At 45.0% G+C, this 21,735-nt stretch overlaps 1 long non-coding RNA gene across 1 annotated transcript in view; it reads right to left on the bottom strand.

Moving 5' to 3' along the window:
• Positions 1–10,804: 10,804 nt before the first annotated feature.
• LOC136625376 (uncharacterized) overlaps positions 10,805–21,735 on the bottom strand; it is a 66,284-nt gene continuing 55,353 nt past the window's right edge. Inside the window, exon 2 of the long non-coding RNA XR_010792541.1 lies at positions 10,805–11,544. This is a non-coding gene — a long non-coding RNA (uncharacterized lncRNA). The remainder of the gene's footprint in view (positions 11,545–21,735) is intronic.

The raw sequence follows: 21,735 nt of genomic DNA, 5'->3' as shown, positions 1-21,735 counted from the left end.
CCTGTCATTGGAGGGTCTTCCACATTACAGTCTATGGAGAGCGGCAGTTCCTGGTTTGTTACATTCACTCCAAGCCATAAGTTGTAAGAGATCCGTCAGGAGCGAGCGCAGAAATTCCAGGGGAACATTAAAGGGGTTTACGAATTAGTAGATACTTTGGTGGGGGGTGAAATGTATATTTAATTTTAAAACAACCCTCCCACTGACGCGCCGCTCCTCCGCTGCCGCTCTGATCCTAACAGATTTGTTCGTTTACGCCAACGGGAAGCATATTGGATATTTGAACGTAACGTACCGATTCCTAATGGGCTGAACGAATGCGCTGAAACAGGCTGCTGAATCGTCCCGTTAGGGCCCCTTCACACGAGCGTATGCGTACTGGTGCATGCATGAGCGGAGCATTTTTGTGAAATGAACAATGCTTTTTTGCACTCGCATCGGCGCGTTTTACTGTACGTTTTGCACCCACAAGGCATGTTCACTTGCACGCAGCACACAAAGACGCACCAATTTAAATGGCTAATTAGTCTAATGAGTTCCAGAAGTGCTCTTTCTGCAGCTGAATTGCGCAGCGTATTACGCATCTCCTTATGTATTACGCATCTCCTCATGTATTACACCTGCACTTGCGCACCCCCCATTTAAGTTCTATGAAGACCTTTAGTGTGCGTATGCACAGAAATGTAGATTTAGTTTTGGGGACTGAAATGCACGCACAAAATTCGGAAATGTGAAGGAACGGGTTCGATTCTCTGCATTCTGCTCATGTAAACTTTGCGCTTGCAAATACATCCGTGTGATTCTAGCTTTATTCTCAGCTTTTTTACGGTGCTTCCTGCCCATCCCCCAGTTTTATATATGTTCTGATTGTAGTTGGGGGATACAAACTGTCCATGCAAGGGTTAATTAATTTCAATATATTCTCTTCTATTCCTATATATATATATTTACATATGTATGCCCCCCCCCCTCCCTTTTCTCCCTTCCATCTGCTCTTATTATTGTTTTTGTCTTCGTCTGGAAGTTGTTCCTTCCTCCTCTTCTTCATTAACCTGTTACTCTTATTTATGTTTTTTTTCTTATCATTTGCCCTTTTAGATCTTAATTGCTCATATCTTCTAATAGTTGTATTCGTTTGCATTACCCCCCATGTATCCGTTCACATCAGTCATTTAATCAGGTTTTTTATATCATTTTATTATTCTTGGACTTCTACTGCTTCAGTTGAAATTATTTCCTATCTATCTGATAATCTTGTTTATGTTGCCTTTTTCTCTATCCATCCCTAATTTCTCGTTTTCTATTCTGTCTTTGTTTATCTGCTATTAATATATTTCGGAGCTGTTTTCTTTCTCCAGCTCGCTGGTCTCTGATTGTGCTTTGTTTTATTATTGTCTCACATAGTTTGTAACCAGCAGTCCTTAGAAGTCTACATATTATATAACTTACCTTTTGCCTTTTCATCTGCTCCAGTTCTTCCACATATTCCCATCATTTTATAGGTACTTTATGTTCACGGCTTGTTCCATTAATTTTTTAATCAATTTATTTATAATCTATTTGTTTATACATTTTCCCGTAGTTTGTGTTTGCAGTGACCCTTCCTTCACTTCAATAATTGTTTCATTCATGATTATTTATCATTTTCTGCTTATTTATCCATCTAATTAATAGTCACATTTTAAATTTTTTTTATTTTTTCCCACGCTTGACCTTGCCCTACCTAGATTATGTAACTATTCTCAGCACCCTTCCTCTGCCTCAGCACTTTACCTAATATGTAACCATCTGCTAACTTCTTGTGTAACATAATGTTACTTTCTAATTTCCAATAATGCTACTTTTGTATCATTATGGTATAAATGCCTTTTATGGACATGTGACTTGCCACATAACATCTTGACGTCATTTGGGACATTAGCTGCAGATTTTCGAGTGCCATATTTGCTTTACTTCGTTGTATATGCATTGTATATTTTGGGTTATTGTCTTATTGTCTTATTTGCGGTCATCCTTTGTGTAATAGTCTTTTTCTTGGCTTTTAAATTTTTTTTGTGGACATGTCACATGACCTGATGACATCACTGAAGGTTTTACCCACTGCTTTTAAAAGTTGTACTTGTGCTTGTTATGCACATGAAAGGCCAGAAGAAGACGCCACTAGGGCATTGAAATGTGTAGCCAATAAAGTGGTTTACCTCGTCCTCAGGTTCCCCTTCTTCTTGGTGCTGTTTTTAAGATGTCACTGAGTCAGAAGACCCAATGACATTATGGGTCAGGTGCCGTGGCTCTGGAGTAAGGGGGCTCAATGGTTAAAGAAAAAAGGCGGAAAACCCCTTTAAGGGAGTTGTTGGTGAGCATCTTAATTCAGTACAAAATGTAGTTCACAGCAGATCCATCCTTTGTAACCTGGCGCTATTCTGCCAACCCCAAATGCAGAATACCATGTTGCCATCAGTGACATCACAGTCTATGACTTATGCTAGTTTCACACAGGCGATCATGATGTCGCCGCGAGAATATCATGGCAAAATAGTGCCTTTTTTTCACGAGATTTTTGTGCGTCTGCTCTGCTTTTTCTCACAAAAACATTGCTGCCACTTGCGACTTTCTCACACTTTTTTTCACGTGATTTTGACAGATTTTTTAGCACGAAAGTCAATAGGACTTTCTTATATTAAAACATATCACACCGCACGAAAGTCGCAAGTTTATGCTTTGCGATGCAACAAAAAGGGGGCTTCATAGGAAAACATGGGAGATAAAAAAACGGAAAATGCAGAAAGATAGGACATGCTGTGATTTTTTTTCTCTCACAACATCACAAGACTGAAAACATCGCAAAGTTGAAGGAAACCATTGAAAATCATTGGTCTCATAATTCTGTGTTTTTACTCACTCTCGCATTGTGCGAAAATCGCACGATTTTATCACCCGTGTGAAACCACCCTTGGGGATGGGAATTCTGTCTTTTTTGGTGACCTAGATCATGTGGTTCAGCTCACCAGAAAAGTGATATTTTTTGGTCCTCAAATAGCACTTTCAGCTGCCCTCCTCTCACTTCTGCTAGTGGTCCTCCTCTGCTGATGGAACCCTGACCCTTGTCATATACACACTATGCTTACTGCATGCTGTGCAGTGATATCATGACAGGACCTGTCATTATAAACATTTTAACCATTCACTTAACGTTTTAACATTTTCTTTAAAAACTCATATAACTTCACAATTTTCACCTGGGCTGAAGCCATATGTGCTGCTGGACTTCCAGCAGGCAAGTCTGCCTACAAACCCGTAAATAGCCATTTGTTTCTAACTTTCTGCTAAGGTGCTAACGAGAAGCACAGTTATTCACTACACTGGCTCCCTCCTACCCTTATCCATTAGAAAGACAGTCTGCTCAACGGCCTATATGTCATGGCCTATATCAATGAGGTGAACCCTATCTTGTCTTATAAGCTGACTATTGTCCCCTTCTAGTTGTTGATGTCTAACCACAACCTCCAACTGGAAATGAACAAAACGTCCCAGCTTAGAATTTACAGTGCACCAGGCTCTTTCCGCTGCACTTGTGGTCCGGGCACCCTGCTTATACCACCCTGGGAATTATCTCTGACCACACAATAATGAGCTCAGAAAAAAACTCGACAACCTCTCCAATCAGAGTTCATCATAATTAAAGGGGTTGTCTCGCGAAAGCAAGTGGGGTTAAGTACTTCTGTATGGCCATATTAATGCACTTTGTAATATACATCGTGCATTAAATATGAGCCATACAGAAGTTATTCACTTACCTTCCCTGCGCTGGCGTCCCCGTCTCCATGGCTCCGTCTAATTTCAGGAGAGATTAGACGCGCTTGCGCAGAAGGGTCTTCTGCCTTCGGGTCTGTCCGGCAGCAGTGGCGTTCTGGCTCCGCCCCCTTCTAAGCGGCATCGCGTAGCTCCGCCCCATCACGTGCGCCGATTCCAGCCTCCTGATTGGCTGGAATCGGCACACGTGATGGGGCGGAGCTACGCGATGCCGCTTAGAAGGGGGCGGAGCCAGAACGCCGCTGCTGCCGGACAGACCCGAAGGCAGAAGACCCTTCTGCGCAAGCGCGTCTAATCTCTCCTGAAATTAGACGGAGCCATGGAGACGGGGACGCCAGCGCAGGGAAGGTAAGTGAATAACTTCTGTATGGCTCATATTTAATGCACGATGTATATTACAAAGTGCATTAATATGGCCATACAGAAGTACTTAACCCCACTTGCTTTCGCGAGACAACCCCTTTAATAATTCCGCCACCTTAAGAAAGCAAAGGTCATTCTCCTTGTGTGAATCACTACAATGGTGGATATTGCGGCTGATCCACACAGCTTCTGGAAGAACTTGAGGCCACCATAGACCTCTGATGCCCTTCCAATAAATCTCTGTGCTCCGTAAACTAATGTTTCTTCCCCTAGGGTGGCATTCCGCCTGCTGAGCAGCCCAAAAGATATACAAGTGACCCAGCATGCAAACTGCCAGGTGAACCGAACCTGAAACAGGAAAACAAATTAGAGGTGATTGCCAGTGTGGTCCACCTCTGATTCTGGGAGCCAGGACCTTGCCATTTCAGTCTCTGCGCCAATACAAAAAGAGTCCCAAATTCCTTCGGATTAACTCCTAACAATATCAGGGGCCCTGTGAAACCGTACCTGGAATTGCAATTTATTTAAAGGTGCTCCATCACTGTAGGCCAAAAAATACCGCCCATCATGCCTGACAGAAGAAAAATCAGCCACCAACTTAACCGGGCCCTGAATGGCAAACAATTGGCTCCGAGCACTCCTACCCAACTGATCTGTTTTGGAGCTGCAGACACCCACACATGAGTTTCCTGTAACCTGTCCTCCTTGTTCTTCGATAAGGAGAACTACTCATTAATATGGAGGGTACTTTAAAAAGATAAACCAAATTCAGCAGAAGATAAGATAGCCTCATAGACTAAACATGGAAATCGATGGAGCAACCTCTACCAACTGATACAATAGCGAATAAGAAATACTCATGCTTAAACTTAAAGGACTCAAAAAAATGGTAATGTTCCCCATTGAACATTCAGGAAGCCCTGGGCATTCGAACAGCCATTTGATGCAACTAGACATCCATAGCCTTCACCCCCCATCCCATCTCAAAGCACACAGCCAAACCCCTTCAAAATTCCTCTATCATACTTCTACCAACTCGACCCGCTGTTTGTTTTATAAGAGTTCTAGATCAAATCTATATATATATGAACAACTCCAAACATCTTTCTGGGTACTTTCGGCCCATGACATCCCCCAGACATCAAAGGCCTGTAACCAGTTGTTCATAATTTTAGGCACCTTGGGTTTCCTATCTTAGGGACGGTGAGATATCTTGCACTCCTTGTCCACCATGTGCTGATCAGTAGAGATTAGGGACCAAATATTAATATACTGGTTGCCCCAGGTTTTTTACCATGTCTCCTCATTTAGATGAGAATCCAAGGTGCTAACCCCACAAAACATGGTATCTTTATACACTCCTGCCACTACTAGCATAGGCTTCTCACTACCCTGTGCAGATGGGAGCACTGAAGGAGGGGTGTAAAACTGCTTCAAAAGTGCCCTAAGCACTGGAACCAAACCCACACCCTTCCCTACACCCCATGCCCTTGAAAAGGAACACTCACCAAAAACCATGGGCATTGGAGTAGGAACTACTGGATCAAACCACCACCACGTTGTGTGTGGGAAGACACCAGCCTCCCGGCCCTGGAAGCGACATTAGTCTTACACCTCTCGCTATACTGCTCTGAAAGAGGATGAGGAAGGGAACCACCATCTGGAGTACCTGGTGCGCCATGATGAATAGCTTGTACACCTCCTGCACCAACCAGATGAATGCTGTCTGCTGTGCTACTCCGAACGGGTGGCTGAAGGAGTAAAGGTAGAGGCAGGAGAACACCAGGGCCATCAGCACACTACAAGCTACTTGGCTCTGAGTAACAACATGGATGGCCTCAGAAGTGGGAGCTACAGGTGGATCTATCATTACACAGCTGGAAGGGATACAGGTTTCTCCTGGGAGCCACAACTTGCCCAGATATAGAACCTTGCATTTCTTCTTGTTAAATACCATTCTGTTAGTCGCTGCCCACTGTTCAAGCTTGTCCAGATCTTTTTGAATAATCTCTCTCTCTTACCTAGTGTTAGCTATCCCTCCTGGCTTTGTGTCGTTGGCAAATTTGATCAGTTTCCCCTCAATTCCCTCCTCCAGATCATTTATAAAAATGTTGAACAACACTGGACCTAGGACAGAGCCTTGTGGTACCCCACATGTAGAGATGAGCGAGCGTACTCGCCAAGGCAAATCACTTCAGCGAGTATTGCCATTTTCGAGTACATGCCCGCTCGTCTCAAAAGATTCGGGGGCCGGCGGGGGTGAGCGGTGAGTTGCGGGAGCGAGCATGGGGGAGCGGGGGGGAGAGAGAGATCTCCCCCCCCATTCCGCTGGCCCCTGAATGGGGGGGGGTCTCCTCTCTTTCTCCCCCCCCCCCCCCCTCTTCCCCATGCTCACTCCCGCAACTCACCGCTCACCCCCACCGGCCCCCAAATCTTTTGAGACGAGCGGGCATGTACTCGAAAATGGCAATACTCGCTCGAGTAATTTGCCTTAGCGAGTACGCTCGCTCATCTCTACCCACTTGACACATTCAGCTAATTGGATGTGCAGGCATTTATGACCACTCTTTGAGTACGATCACTCAGCCAGTTGTGAATCCACCTAACAGTTGCCTTGTCAATCCCATATTTGGTCATTTTTTCAATAAGTATAGTATAAGATACTTTGTCAAATACTTAACCAAAGTCAGTATATAGTATATCTACCACAATTTCCTCATAAACCCAGTCGGTGACTCTGTCATAGAAGGAAATAAGATTTGTCTGGCATGACTTGTTTGTTACAAACCCATGCTGGCTCTGGTTATTTACTCCATTTTTATCCAAGTACTTGCATACATGCTGTTTAATAATTTGATCAAAGATCTTTCCCAGTATAGAGGTCAGGCTCACAGGCCTGTAGTTTCCTGGATCCACTTTCTTCCCTTTTTTGAAAATAGGGACAACATTTGCCCTTTTCCAACCTTCTGGGACTTCTCCTGTTCTCCAGGAATTTTCAAAGATTATGTTGAATGGTTTGGCAATTACCTCTGCTGAACCACTCACCTTAATCTGGTACAGACTGCATCCACTGAAACACTCAATGCAGGAGGAGGGGAACTGAGCTCCATGGCAAAGCGGCTCAACCAGCCCTCCCCTTCCACTAAAGCCTGAGCATGCACAACAGCCAGCAGCTGCTCTGACATGCTTCCATCGCACAGTTTGGGATCACACCTTTAGAACCCAAGGTAATAGGCAAATTGAGGGAACATGGCACCAGTTCAAGTATATAAATGGGTGGGAAGGGCCACAGGGCATTACATACCCTTTGGACCACTACTATTGACCAGCCAGCAGACCATACCAATTAGGCCAGCTTACGAAGGGAGGATGGAAGAGAAGGGTTAACCACTTGAAAACAGTAGGTGGGGACTGGTGAGGCATGAGACTGCTATATTTAACCCTATGCATACCACAGGGCCCAGAAGTCAGGGGCCCATTCACTATTCACTGTTAAGCCGTACAAGCAATATACTTACTGCGAAACTGGAGCACTGTTTTGATGCTCCAGTGCATTGGCATCTGACCTGTGACGTTCTGAAAGCAGGTCACATAGGCCTCTAATGTAGAACCCTAGGCCAATTTACGGGACATTACTGATGACGTCCATTGTCAAGGCCTCCTAATGGCAGCAGCAATGGGTAAAGAGCCATGTAAATACTGCAGAGAAAGTAAACAGAGTGACCGGAGAAACAGCGGTAAGCAGCGTGGCAGTGGAGCGTTTTTTTTGTCATTTCTTTTTTGATATATGTTTTATTTCCCTACTCCGCAACCAAAGTATCTACTTATTGGAAAACCCCTTAAGGATGGGTTCACACCGGGCGGAATTGCCATGAATTTGCTGCAGAACCTATGCGGAATTTCCGCTTATGCGGCAAAACCGTTGACAAGCGTGGTTTGTTATTGCATTTATTGTTGAGTATTATGTGTGGGTTTTCTGTACAGAATTACTGCAGGTTATGAAATCCACAGCACTTTTTACAGTATTTCCAGCATTTTCAGCCACAGTTTTTTGCTACGTCATTAAGGCCTATGGACAAAAAAACGCAGCAGAAACGTCCAAAGAATTGACATGCTGCGTCTTTAAAAACCGCGATGCAACAACATTTCTGCACTGTGGCAGAGCGAAAAATTCGGCACAGTGAGCTCAGCTTTTTGCCAAAACGCAGCAAATCCATGGAAATTCCACCCCGTGTGAACCCAGCCTTAATGTTTTCTCCCTTGAATTTCTACGCTCTCTCCAGACTATTGCAGGCTTCTATCCTCTTTTGCAACTTGTGACTTGGAGTGAATTTAATAAATCAGGACCAGCTGCTCTCCATAGACTGTAATTCCCTGTGTGGAAGACCCTCAGGAATTTATAAATGACAGACAACCTACTGCCTTCTTCCTGTCACTGCCAAAGGCTCCCGAGAGGTCGTGCATAAGAAATCCCTCAGTGGGCTCAGTGTATAATTCCCCCCATGGAGTCCTGCTATATGTGCTATACCTGCTACAGGGCTCAGTAGAATGTTTACATTGAATAATCCCTCATTCACAGGGGTGTTGTTTTAGTGCAGTATAGGCGTGCAAAAAAATAGTGGCTATACTGCAATAAAAATCACGTGAACTGGCAATTTTTCATGCGCAGAAGACCCGAGCTTCATGTCTGTGAAAATCACGCATTCACTGGAGCCGCGTGTTGCTTTAAAAAAGCGCACCTGCTCCAGGAGAAGAGAGAGAAGAAGCCCTGCAAGGCTTCGGGATTTCCCCAAGGCAGGGAAAGAGAGAGCGGGACTATGGGGTATTAACCTGCTTTCTTTCTCCCTACTATGGGTTAATCCCCCATAGGCACACATTCTCTCTTCCTGCTATGGAGATCCCCCATAGCCCTGCTCTCTCTGTCCCTGTTATGGGTTAATCCCCCATAGTCCTGCTCTCTCTCTCCCTGCTCTGGGCATCCCCGAGAGATGTCACCATAGTGCAAGGAGACATGGCTAAAGGGAATCCCTGAGGCATAAATCCCGTTGTGCAGGTAGAGAGGGGCGGGGCTAGAGGGCTTCTCACTGGGATTCCCCATAGCAAAGACAGAGGGGGCAGGGCTGGAGGGTGGATCCCTCTAGCCCTGCCCTCTCCCCCATGCTCTCAGGGACGCCCTCTAACTCTACGCCCCTCTATCCCCGCTATGAAGAAATCACTTAAGGAACCCAATGCTGGGAAGAGAGATGGAGGGAGTCCCCCGCTGTCAGGGAATTGCCCAGCAGCGGGGCTGGAGGAATGTCCCGCTGCTTACAGCGGAACATTTAAAACTTACTGCCCAGAAGCACATTTTAAATGTCCAGCTGTAAACTCCTGTTTATCCCTGTGGGGATAAAGGGAACCCCCTGGGAGATGAATGGAACCCTTGGGCTTCTCCTCATCCCCATGGGGACTAGCAGGAGTTTACAGCAGGACATTTAAAATGTGCTGCTGGGTGTGTGGAATTCCCTCGGCCGGCAGAAATCCTTCTTTTCCAAGCATTGGATACAGCTAAACTCCTGCTCCCATAGGAGTCTATGGAGATTCTTGTATGTCACACAACAGAGATAGGTCAGGTCCTATCTTTTCACTCAGCACAGACCTTAGGGCGCCTACCCACTTGCAATTTTTTTTCCTGTGATGTTTCGCGTTTTTTCTCAAGAGCAATTAGTATAGAATGTGTTCTTGTCCATCTGGGGTTTTTTTCCGTTTTGTGGGGTTTTTTCACATAGGAACTGTCAGTTGCATATGTCTCCTTATTTTTCTCTTAATGCACCCATGATTGTCAATGGAGGGCTGCAAAAAACACGCAAAAAACGCCGCGAAAAACGCGCAAAAAACGCCGCATTTTTCACGCGTGAAAATCGGCAACGCAAGTTGGTAGGCGCCCTTAGATACATACATTGCAGTCACGCATGTCCTATTTTTTTAAAGGTGCGAGTTTTGTGTTTCTAAAATTCCTTCATCTGAACGCTTCTATAGGAAACTATTGTTGGGAATCTCTCTCAGGTAAAAGTAATGGATCCAACACATTCTTATCCGCTCTATCTGACAACTTTATCTTCCAAAAGGTAGAAGAGAAAACAAGGGGATCAGCTATCTTGGACATAATTCTTACCAACAGGGAGGGAAAGGTTGAGGTAGTAAGGGTGGCTAGGACCTTCGGAGGCAGTGATCATGCTATCCTTGAATTTGGGATAAAAAGGGGAGGAAGACCTGAGAAAACTCAAAACATCAAGGTTACACAAAGGCAGATTTTAAAGAACTCAGAAAGAGGATAGGAAGAATCCAATGGCTGGATGTACATAAGGACAGAAATGTCCAAGAAGTTTGGGCAACATTGCGAAATGAAATTCTCAAAGCACAATCATTAACTATCTGTAAAAGAAGGAAGAATGGGAAGTATTTAAAGAGACCAGGAGGGATGAACACAGAACCTGCGCACATGGTAAAAACGAAGAAAAATATGGTTAGCAAATGGAAAGAGGGGGGAATGATCTGGAATATGATTTTCTCCAGCAGGCTTTGGGGTATTTTGTCGCTTCCAAATTGAGTATTGTGTGCACACATCGTCGAACCAGATCAGACACCAATGTTGGTCTAAAACTGGGAGAGTCTCTACCCAAATGTGTAGAGTCTCAGGCTTTTATTGTAACACATGACAACCGCCCTTTATGGGCGTTTAACAGATTACATCAGTAACATATAAGATTCTCATTTGTCGGATCATATAGAATCCCCCACCTCTCTGCCCACCCCCTCCAAGTGTTGAGGTGGTATGGACTTTTGTCCTAGCTGAAGTCATCTCCGTGTAGTGATGAATCATTGTTTACCTAGCTTCAGGATGAGAGTGGAAGGGGGCCTAGGTAAACACTCAGTATTGAACACAGGATATACACATAACACTATAGCCCTTTAACTCTTAGCAACTGGTTGAGCAACTTCTATGTACTTAGAGCAAATACATCACCCATCCATTGGCTAGCAAATACCATGATTAGATTGTGTGTGTGTCCTTTAAACTCCTGAGCTAAAAGTCATTACAACAGCAAAATACATTTGGGTTATATTAATCGATAGACATTTTATAAATAATCATCATGTCTATCACAATCCCCCCTTAAAATGTCTATCCTCTAACTCTCTATCTAATTTTCACAGTTTTCTGCGCATGAGCCTATAACTGGAGCGCGTTGAAGGTTCGTTTTAGAGTCTTCAAGGGGATGTAGGACTTGTCCACTCCTTCTGGGGATGCATCCAGCAAACTCATGGTGGGAGCGGCTTTTCCAGCATCAGTTTCGCAGGTCTCTCTGACACAGGGGATAACACAGCAGACTAGAACAGAAAAGGTAACCATCAGTTCACATACAACAGCAACGCCCGTCTGTGCCAGGATCCTTTACCACCCGCTCATCCATGGCGAGTGCTGGTCCCAAAAGTTAGCTCTTTTTAGTTAGTGCGGTCAGCTTCTTAATGGCAACTGCGTCTTTACCCGCGGGTCACGTGTCGTCCAGGATGTAGGTACAACAAGTCTCCCCTATCATCTTACAGACACTCCCCTTTTTAGCTAAAGTCATATCTGAGGTCATTCTATTTTAAAAAAAGTCATAGTCGAGGTAGGTCCTATTGGTCGACTAGTCCCTATAAGGCGTCTCTAGTATAATTTATAAACCACTGCTAATTATAATAAACATAATTAATCCAGTCAACGTTTATTTACCATAATGATCAGGAAAATGGACTCGAATCTAGTTTTAACTTGATCTCTAATTTTTAAAACTTGTCAGGTACCCCCCTTGGCTATCCTATGACGTCAATGTATACGTGTAGATCAAAACTACCACCAGGGGTCTCTCTTCTCGCTCTAGCATAATGTTACAATACTAGTAGCGTGCACAGGTACGCACGGCGTGGGACTCCCTAATCTTCACCCACACCAGTGTCCCTCCTGGAAATAGTCCTAATGGTGAACACGTCCAGGTTGCCTCACCCTTGCGTCAGGGTTTTCCCACTGCCCGCAAGTCCCTACTTCTAGGAGGGGGGGATCCCTACCTCACCTCAGAGGGAGGCCATGGATTCCCTGGGCTCATTTCCGGGCATCCATACCCTCTATCTGTACAAGTTAACACCCCACAGGGTGTGCCCTCGCCGGAACCTAAGGTCTTCTGCACTATCCCTTGGCAAATGGGAATTCCACTGACAATCCATCTTAGGAGATCGGGGCAGGCACAGTACTAGTACATTTCTCCTTTTCTTTGGTAGCGTATGTGTTTGGCATTATCGGAACTGGCTCTTCATCTTTTTTAAACAAGGGAAATATTGCTGAGTTCCCCAAAAATCTCCCTCCACCCTGCCTAATTGCCTGGCAGGTGTAGTTTCCAGGGTAGTCAGTAATACTCTCTCCGGTGCAAAACACTTAAGTAGTTATAGAGTATTCCTTCTTCCATTTCTCACGGACAGTGTAATTAGCGGAAATGTTCGTGAAGAGACTAATAAACCACTCTTCAGCATCTACAGGGAGATTTAGGGGGACCATCCCCGAGTGTGGTTGGGCACTACCGCACACGCAACAGTTAGACTTGTTGCTCCTGTTAGCATTGTACCTCATCAACTCCAACCAGAGATTCTGGTCAGAGTAGCCAATCGCTACTGTCAAGGTGTCCTCAAAAGGTAGGGTCGGCTATGATCATCATGTTCGTCAAGGTCTTTATCTTACGGCGGAGGGGGTTAATTATGGGCACGGGACTAAGTGAAGGCTTCCATTCGGCTGCATCTACCATACCCCTTATTTTAAACTTCCCTAAGGGATCTGTCCTCCCGTACCGGTATGTCCCCAGACTATAAGTCTCCCCGTCCCCCGGGCTTGGATCTCCCATGGTTAATGTAAAAACCGCATTAAAACCAAGCAACATACTAAGTTCAGCCTTCCAATACCTGCTGTCCTTATTATTCTCAAGGAGGGTTATACGACTAATTAGGGATTTCCCGCTCTTATCTTTCTTATTTAAGGCACTTCGCGGTTTATAGGACTAGTCTATTCCTGTGTTCCATCCCACTAATCCCCAATAACGGCAGTCTTCTCCCCAGACTTTATCAGTGGCGCAAACATATTGTATTCCCCGGGTATATAAGTCATATAACCAGCTGGACTGAGCTAAATCTGGCCTGCGGTGGGATCTTGCGCCTAGACACGGGACCACAGTACAATAGTCGAAGGAATATGCGGCTACTTGAGCATTGGACGAGTTATACTAGAAGGTAACCATACCCCCATATTCTTCCGACTAAGGATTCCAGTTGCCACCCTCCTCTCTCACTAGCCCTAACCAGAGTAATGTCTTTGGCACAACTAAGACTGGTCTCCCGGATCTGAAGCTTTCTTACAGTATGAATCATGGATCCATGTAAGTCTTTCGGCTAGTTTCACAGCTGTGGCAGTAGTCAGAAGCACCTGGTAGGGGCCATCAAATCGGGGCTCAAGAGGGTGCTTCCTGGGGAACTTCTTGACGCACACCCAATCCCCAGGCTGCAAGATATGTGTCCCAGTGTCTGCCTCTGAGTCTGGAAGAGAACACCTGTGCATAGGCTTTGGTTAGCTCTTTAACAACGGAAATCACATACTCAGTCAACACATCAGATTGTAATTGTAACTACTGAGGATAGTAACAACCTAGCCTTGGGGCTAGCCCAAACAATCTCATAGGGAGATAATGTATAATCCCCCCCTGGGTTCATATCTAACACTGTATAAGGCTATTGGATGACAGTCTTTCCAAAGTGGCGTCATTTTTAAGTATCTTACTTTTAGCGTGCCACTACGTCTCTCCACCTTGCCACTACTCTAAAGGTGGTACAGTATGTAAAAGGCCTGGGATACACCCAGAGCAGACATGACATGTTACATTCACCTGCGAAGTTTATACCTCTGTCTGACTCTGAATCACTTCTGGTACCCCATATTCACAGTTTACCTCGTTCATGAGCTTCTTTGCGGTTACCTACTTGTTTGCCTTGGTAACAGGGTCGGCCTCCAACCTGCAAAGACATCAACAACAACAAGCACGTATTCATACTTCCCAACAAGTGGGAACTGAACGTAGTCAATTTGCAATCCCTGAAATGGGTAGAGTGGTCTAGGCAAGTGTGATGTGGCAAATTTACTTCTGCCCTGACTCACCTATGGCATAGATCATGCTAAACCGGACAAATGATGCAGCAGCTACAGAGAACCCAGAAGTCGCCCAACCTCTTTCAAGCGTCGTCGTCAGTGCTGCTTTACTAGGTGGGTCTTTCCGTCCATCAGCTGGGCCATCATGGGATACAGGAACTGTGGTGGGCAAGTGCTGTTGACCGTTCACCACACGCTGTCCTGTTTCTGCTGCTCCCATATTAGTCCATTTATTTTTTCCTTCCTTGCTGGCTGGTAACTGTAAAAGTCTTTAGCATATCAAAGTCCAAATTTTTGTCAATGTCCAAAGTTTTTGCCACTGACTCATGCTGTCAGTATCTTTTCTTCTTTCTTCCACGGCTTGAGGGCCGCTGCCTTTGCTGCGCTGTCAGCGAGGGTGTCGTCTCTCGCCTCTCCAGTGTAGGAATCGGTGCGAACTCTCAACTTTGTCAGGTAGAAGCAGGGCCTCCATGCGACTCTGTACCGCTGCACCATTCTCAATTGGTTGTCCTGCTAAGGTAAAAACTGTCTGGCCTTCCATATTGGGCCGTAATCATGAGCTGTGCCAAATGCATACCAGGAGTCAGTGTAAAGGGTTGCCGGTCTTACCTCTCGCCACTCTACTCGCCTCAGTGAGGGCCTTCAATTCCGCTTATTGTACTGTGACATGCGGAGGCAGAGCTTCTGCTTCTAGGACATCTTGTTGTGTGACCACTGCATATCCGATGTGGAGTCATCAATCCTCACCCTGGTACCATCTGCAAAAAGCTCAACATATGCATTATCAACAGAGGTTCTGATAACTGTTTGCATACCTGCAGTTTCTTACTGAATTAGTACTAAATAATCGTGCTGATGTTCTATTTCACATGGCTCGGAATCTTGTAGCACAAAATCATTTATATTTTTTTTTTTTCAAACCCAATAGCTGATCTACAACACCTAGATCATCTATGACCCAGATCACCTATGCCTCCCCCCTTTTGAACAGGAATACTCAATGGAAAAAGAGTAATTGCGTTCAAACTAGTAAACCAAGAGGCACAAAAACAAGCACTTTGTAGGTCAAGGTGACATTGTATGCAGCGAAGTCTGAGCGAAAATCTCCTTACAAAAATTTTTTTTTTTCCTTTCAGGTCGCAGTTAGCATTTTTTAACACAAGGGGGCGCCACACGATTCAAATTTTACGTCACCCAGTGTAATAGTATTTCAGGGTATGGCCAGCGTTTAGCTTTTACTCTCCTGTCGGAATATAATTATAGCTTCAGTGTAGACTGACACTAGAATATACAAAAGACTTAAAGAAAAACTAAAGAATACGGATGAATTAACATCCTACTCTGGGCAATTCAGTCCCTCTTTCTTCACATAAAAAGTAAAATTACTTCATCAAATTGCGTGAAAAAGTTTGCTGGGTGACTATAGTGAAATTATTCCATCTGTAGGAGCCTTCCATAACATCATCTGTCTGAGCATCCATTGGAGAAGCGGGCAGTGGAAAACAGAGCCCCTGGGAACATGAGAGAGCGTCCCCTGTCATGTATTCCTGGTCTCTGCCCCCCATGCATCAACTCCAATCTTCCATGCACTATAAACCAGCTTAGTCATCTACTATGTCCCAAGCTGCATCTCCACAAAGGTTTGTTTCCCTGAACTTATCACACATCCAAAGTGGCCACATCTTGGAGTGTAACAAAGTCTGGTCAAACAAAACCTTACTCCAGACAATCATGATGTTAGCACTGGATACAGTGGCATTGGGGAATATAGGCCTCCCAAATGCAGCAAAATGGCCGCCAGAGGCAGAAAGGGGCGTGGCTACAGATCTCCCAGGTGAGGCAAAATGGCTGCCGGAAGAAGGGGCGGGGCCAGGGGCAGCAGCACTCCCAGGTGAGGCAAAATGGCTGCTGAGTAACAGCACTTCCAGGTGAGGCAAGATGGCCACTGGAGGAGGAAGGGGCGGGGCCAGGTCCTGTCCCGGATGGGGAGGGACCGGAAGTAACATCACACACCCTGAAAGTGAGCACATGGGGGGAAGTAACTTCAGGGTGGGGGCAGGCCTCACTACATTTACTGCAGAGTCACACTATGTTGGATTGTAAACATTGCAAGCGCGGCCGCCATTACAGGGAGGGGCTGTAGTCAACACAAAGGCATTACATTGTTCATTAGCAATACACATACCCCCCCCTACATGCTTTCCCCTCTTCAATCTCTTAACTACATTATACCTCCTCCTAGCAATCTAAAAACACCTTTCTTTCTGCTAGGCTTCCTGCTCATCTTCTGAAAACTTTCTACAACCTATCTTACCTGTCCATGACCTAACTTTTCATTCTGCAACTTTTCCTGATCCTTCTCTTTGTATAACATTTCTACATGTTCAGTAAACTCTGCTGCCTTCCCTTCAGCAACCAGATCACAAGCTCTATGACCTTTGTCCTTGCTCACTTTGCTCAACTCTATTCTATTCGAAGTTTCTATTCATTCTATTCGAAGACACAGTAGTGTTTCTCTTGTAAAATCTGCTTTCTTCAAATCCTTCCCATATAACCTCTCTTTCCCACTCAGAAAAGACAAAGGAAACAGAAAGGGTTAATTGAAAAAAACTTTCAGTTCACTCTCTTTTCAGCACCCCTCCCCCCTGATAATAAACACTGCACATTGTTTCTATAGTACCAAACAGACGGGATTACTGGAGAATACCCACAACGGCTCAGGGTATATATATATATATCCACCTTTATATCAACCCAAGGTATATATCTCATCTACCTTTATATCAACCCAAGGTCTACTAGCAATCCCGAAGAGCACTTCCTGTACACGTCCTAGACAGGACATTTTAGCTATACACAGAGACTGACGATTATTTTCAATGACCAAAACCTCAACAATATTCTGGAGAAATCAGCCGTCACAAAGCACGGCTATACCTTTCCACATATGAGAACATAACACGCTCAATCATAAAAGGTAAGTATACGTATCATAAATCTTCCTAACCTCACACTAGTATTACCTAGGAGCACGTGTCACTGGCGTGTTCCCTCAGACTTAAACAGCCGAGTCCGCCCTCCCGACACATTAACCCTCACAGAATTTATCTCTTGGTCTTGTATACACAATTTTTAACCGTCTCAGACATAATATACACAGCATACAAAATACCCCTAGACAGGTAACGTGGTGATTTTTCGAGTGGACAGACCTGTCTTTCAGTGAAGGTCCAGTCTGGATCAGGAACAGGCAGAAAAGCAGTCAGAACCCAGCTCACATCGGTAGATTTACATAAAGCAATCTTACCGTGTTCTGTAGATTTTCGGGCCCCTGAGTTCTGCGTGCCATCTGCCGATCTCTGTACGTTCCAGGCTGTGACCTCACAGATCCACTCGCTCACCCAGGGACTCCACTGATCTGGAATATGATTTTCTCCAGCAGGCTTTGGGGTATTTTGTCGCTTCCAAATTGAGTATTGTGTGCACACATCGTCGAACCAGATCAGACACCAATGTTGGTCTAAAACTGGGAGAGTCTCTACCCAAATGTGTAGAGTCTCAGGCTTTTATTGTAACACATGACAACCGCCCTTTATGGGCGTTTAACAGATTACATCAGTAACATATAAGATTCTCATTTGTCGGATCATATAGAATCCCCCACCTCTCTGCCCACCCCCTCCAAGTGTTGAGGTGGTATGGACTTTTGTCCTAGCTGAAGTCATCTCCGTGTAGTGATGAATCATTGTTTACCTAGCTTCAGGATGAGAGTGGAAGGGGGCCTAGGTAAACACTCAGTATTGAACACAGGATATACACATAACACTATAGCCCTTTAACTCTTAGCAACTGGTTGAGCAACTTCTATGTACTTAGAGCAAATACATCACCCATCCATTGGCTAGCAAATACCATGATTAGATTGTGTGTGTGTCCTTTAAACTCCTGAGCTAAAAGTCATTACAACAGCAAAATACATTTGGGTTATATTAATCGATAGACATTTTATAAATAATCATCATGTCTATCACAGGAATATCTAAAGAAGAATATAATGCGGTCTGCAGAAACTGTAGGGCAAGTGTCAGAAAAGCTAAAGCTAATAATGAATTGAGGCTTGCAACAGAGGATAAAAACAATAAAAAAGGATTTTGGGGGTATGTCAAAAGCAAAAGAAAAGTCAAAGATGCTATTGGATGCTTACAAGATAAAAATGGTGAATTGGTTAAGAATGATGTTGAGAAGGCCGATGTTACGGTACTAGCGGGGTGCATAGGTACGCACGGCGCGGGGCTCCCTAATCTTCCCCCATGCCACTGTCCCTTCCTGGAGATAGCCCTGAAGGTGGACACATCCAGGCCGCCAACTCTGACCTTACGCTACCTACGGGGGACAGACAGGGACCACCGTACCTATGCAAGAGACTACTACCCACTAGTACAGACAGGAAAGGCAGATGTAAATAACCAACACGAACAGTACAAAGCAGAATTGTGGCAGATAGAAAAACCCAGCAGACAATAGCAAGGTCTAGTGGACAAGTTGACAGAAGCAGGATACCAACAGAGGCAGACTAGCTAGCAGACTGAGGGAATGGCACAAAGTACCAGGGCCCATAGGCGTACCAGCAGGGGGTGCCGGGGTCGCATCGGCGACACGGCTCCTGCGCTTGAGGGGGCCCAGAGGCCGCCCTCCATCATATACAGCTACGCTTTCACTTTGCACCTACCGCTCAACATATTTGCAAAAAATCAAATGTTGAAACTCCCCAGCAGAGTAAGGGCACATGCACACGGGCACACAGGGATTCCGCGTGGGAATCCTGCACCGAATCCGCCTGTGCCCGCTGACGGCGACCCTGCTTACCTGTCCTTTCTTCTTTTCTTATGTAATGCGAATGGACCACTGGCGTGCCAGTGCACATGCACATTACAGATTTCCTCCGTGTCGTCGCAAGGTGATGACGAGGATTTAATGGAAGCCGTCAACACGGAAAACGCTCTAAAATAGAGAATGCAGCGATTTTTCATCAACGAGAAGAAACCACAACTCATGTGCATGAATAGTCATTTTCCCATTGTATACCATGGACAGACATTACTGCAGAATCCGCCATGGATTATGTGTACTGTAGTAATAAACCTGGGCTGTTGTTGGGTAACTGCTCAGACCCTGCTGTCCTACTTCTCCTAACTATGACAGGTACAAGGCTCTGTGAACTGCAGTAAAACAACACCTCTAAATATACACCTCACACATATATGCGTATATACTGAGGACAATATACCTCACATATTAATTAAAATGTTTTCGGCACGCCACTGGCGGGACATCAAATTTCTGCGTATAACACCCCATCCATTTTTCTTAACTGAACGGACTGTGACTATACCAGATATGAGTATTCTCATACACTAAAACCCTTTCAGGCCATAAAGGCGACACACAAGGAATTACACAAAATAGACCCGTGAAAAGTGGGGCAATTCAGCTAGTGTTATATAACGTGCACATGTAACAACATGCTGTGAATTATCATTTGCTTGTAATTTTGTCAAGGCAGATTACAAAAATGTTAATATTAAAGATGAGCAAACATACTCGGGCTACTACTGGACAGCGAAAACTACTCGGGCGAAAAGATTCAGGGGGCGTCGGAGGTGAGCGGGGAGTTGCAGAGGGGAGTGGGGGGGGGGGGGGGGGAGAGAGAGAGCTCCCCCCTGTTCCCCACTGCTACCCCCCGCTCCACCACGCCACCCCCCGGCGCCCCCCGAATCTTTTCGCCCGAGTAGTCAGTTACTCAAAAAAAGTGGTGCTCGATTGCGAAATCGCCCCAAACAAATACGTTCCCTCATCTCTAGTTAATATCCAACATCCACTCTGTATATGAAAGTTCTGGGTTTCTAAAATTTATAAATCATAAAATTCTGTCTGCATCTGAATACCACTTTAATACTGCGCATGATGAGTATCAGAAAAAGACATGTTTTTCCAGAAAACGCGAAATGTGGGATAATTTGATTCAGGTTAATATTAGGAAGCTGTGTGTTGCCATGGTAATTATATGCCCATTTTACTTAAAGCATATCTCACTTTTCAGGTGAGTTTTCAGAATAAGCTGCCATGACTGTACATGAGGGATAATACAATTTCTGGCCATTATATGATTTGTATTTTTTCACAGATGGCATCTATAATCATTAGTCTTTTCTGAGCTGGTGGGTGGAGACTAGCTGCTACGATGATCCCAATACAGAACTCACGGAGATATCTCTATCTTTCATATATAGAGAAGCAGAATCAGTATGCTATATATTATACCGAAGTACTGAGCAGTGTAAATGTGGACCAGCACTGAAGTGAGACTAGAAGCTGCAGCCATATGTCTCAACTCCCTCCTCTTCCATCTGTCTGTCCATTGACCTCTATGGGCAGCATGAGACAGCAGCAAGCAAACTCCTTCCCTCGCTTACTGTAATTCTTCTTGCCGTCTCAGTTACTAGAGATGGATTTCAAGTGACAATAAGCAGTGGACAGCAAATTAAAAGGAAGGCCCCTAGAGGACAGCACTTTAGAGCAATGCACTGCAGTTTAAATGATCACTACCATGTAAAACCATGCTTCTGTAGCAACCAATAGGTTGCCAAGAACAGACAGCGAGTGCCGACTCGCCTGTCAGCTCTGTGGTGCGCGCTGTCCAGGGTGCTTGCCATAGGCTCCTATGGGAGCCGTGGAAGCAGGCTGCTGCACCACGGACGTGTGAACGGGCTGCTCCGCAGAGCTAGGGTCAGCCCATTCATGCGCAGAATTCCCTGCATGCCAGCAGCGTGGTTTACACGTTGCTTAGCAGTGTGTAAACCACGCTCGTTTGACCGTGGCCTTAATACATTTATCCTTATGTAATAGTCACCATAGTATGTTAGGCTGAAAAAAGACATTTCTCCATCTAGTTAAGCCTATTACCCCTCCTTCACCCCAATGTTGATCCAGAGGGAGGCAGAAAAACAACAATTTTCTCATTTAGGGGGAAAAAATCCTCACGACCCCAAAACTGGCATGAGAATAATCCTTGGATCAACAACCCATCTGAAGTAATTAGTGACTATAATATGTATTACTGTAGCGCTCAAGAGAAGCGTCCAGGTCCCACTTACTCTCTTTTAGTGATTTTGCCATCTCCACATCCTCAGGCAGATTTGTCAAACTCAAGCGCCAGGAAAACAGCACACTGTTCGATGATCTTAGTTTTTGTGGCAGATTGCCCTGTCTGTCCCCCAAATAATTGAGTCCTCCTCTACCAGGACCTGTCTAGTCAGCCCTGTGCTCCTATCCCCCTTCTTACTGGAGCAGACATTCCC

The sequence above is a fragment of the Eleutherodactylus coqui genome, chromosome 4 (assembly GCF_035609145.1).
Source record: "Eleutherodactylus coqui strain aEleCoq1 chromosome 4, aEleCoq1.hap1, whole genome shotgun sequence".
Lineage (NCBI taxonomy): Eukaryota > Metazoa > Chordata > Amphibia > Anura > Eleutherodactylidae > Eleutherodactylus > Eleutherodactylus coqui.
Note: the sequence above shows the minus strand (reverse complement) of the source record. Positions and strands in the feature narration are given on the sequence as shown.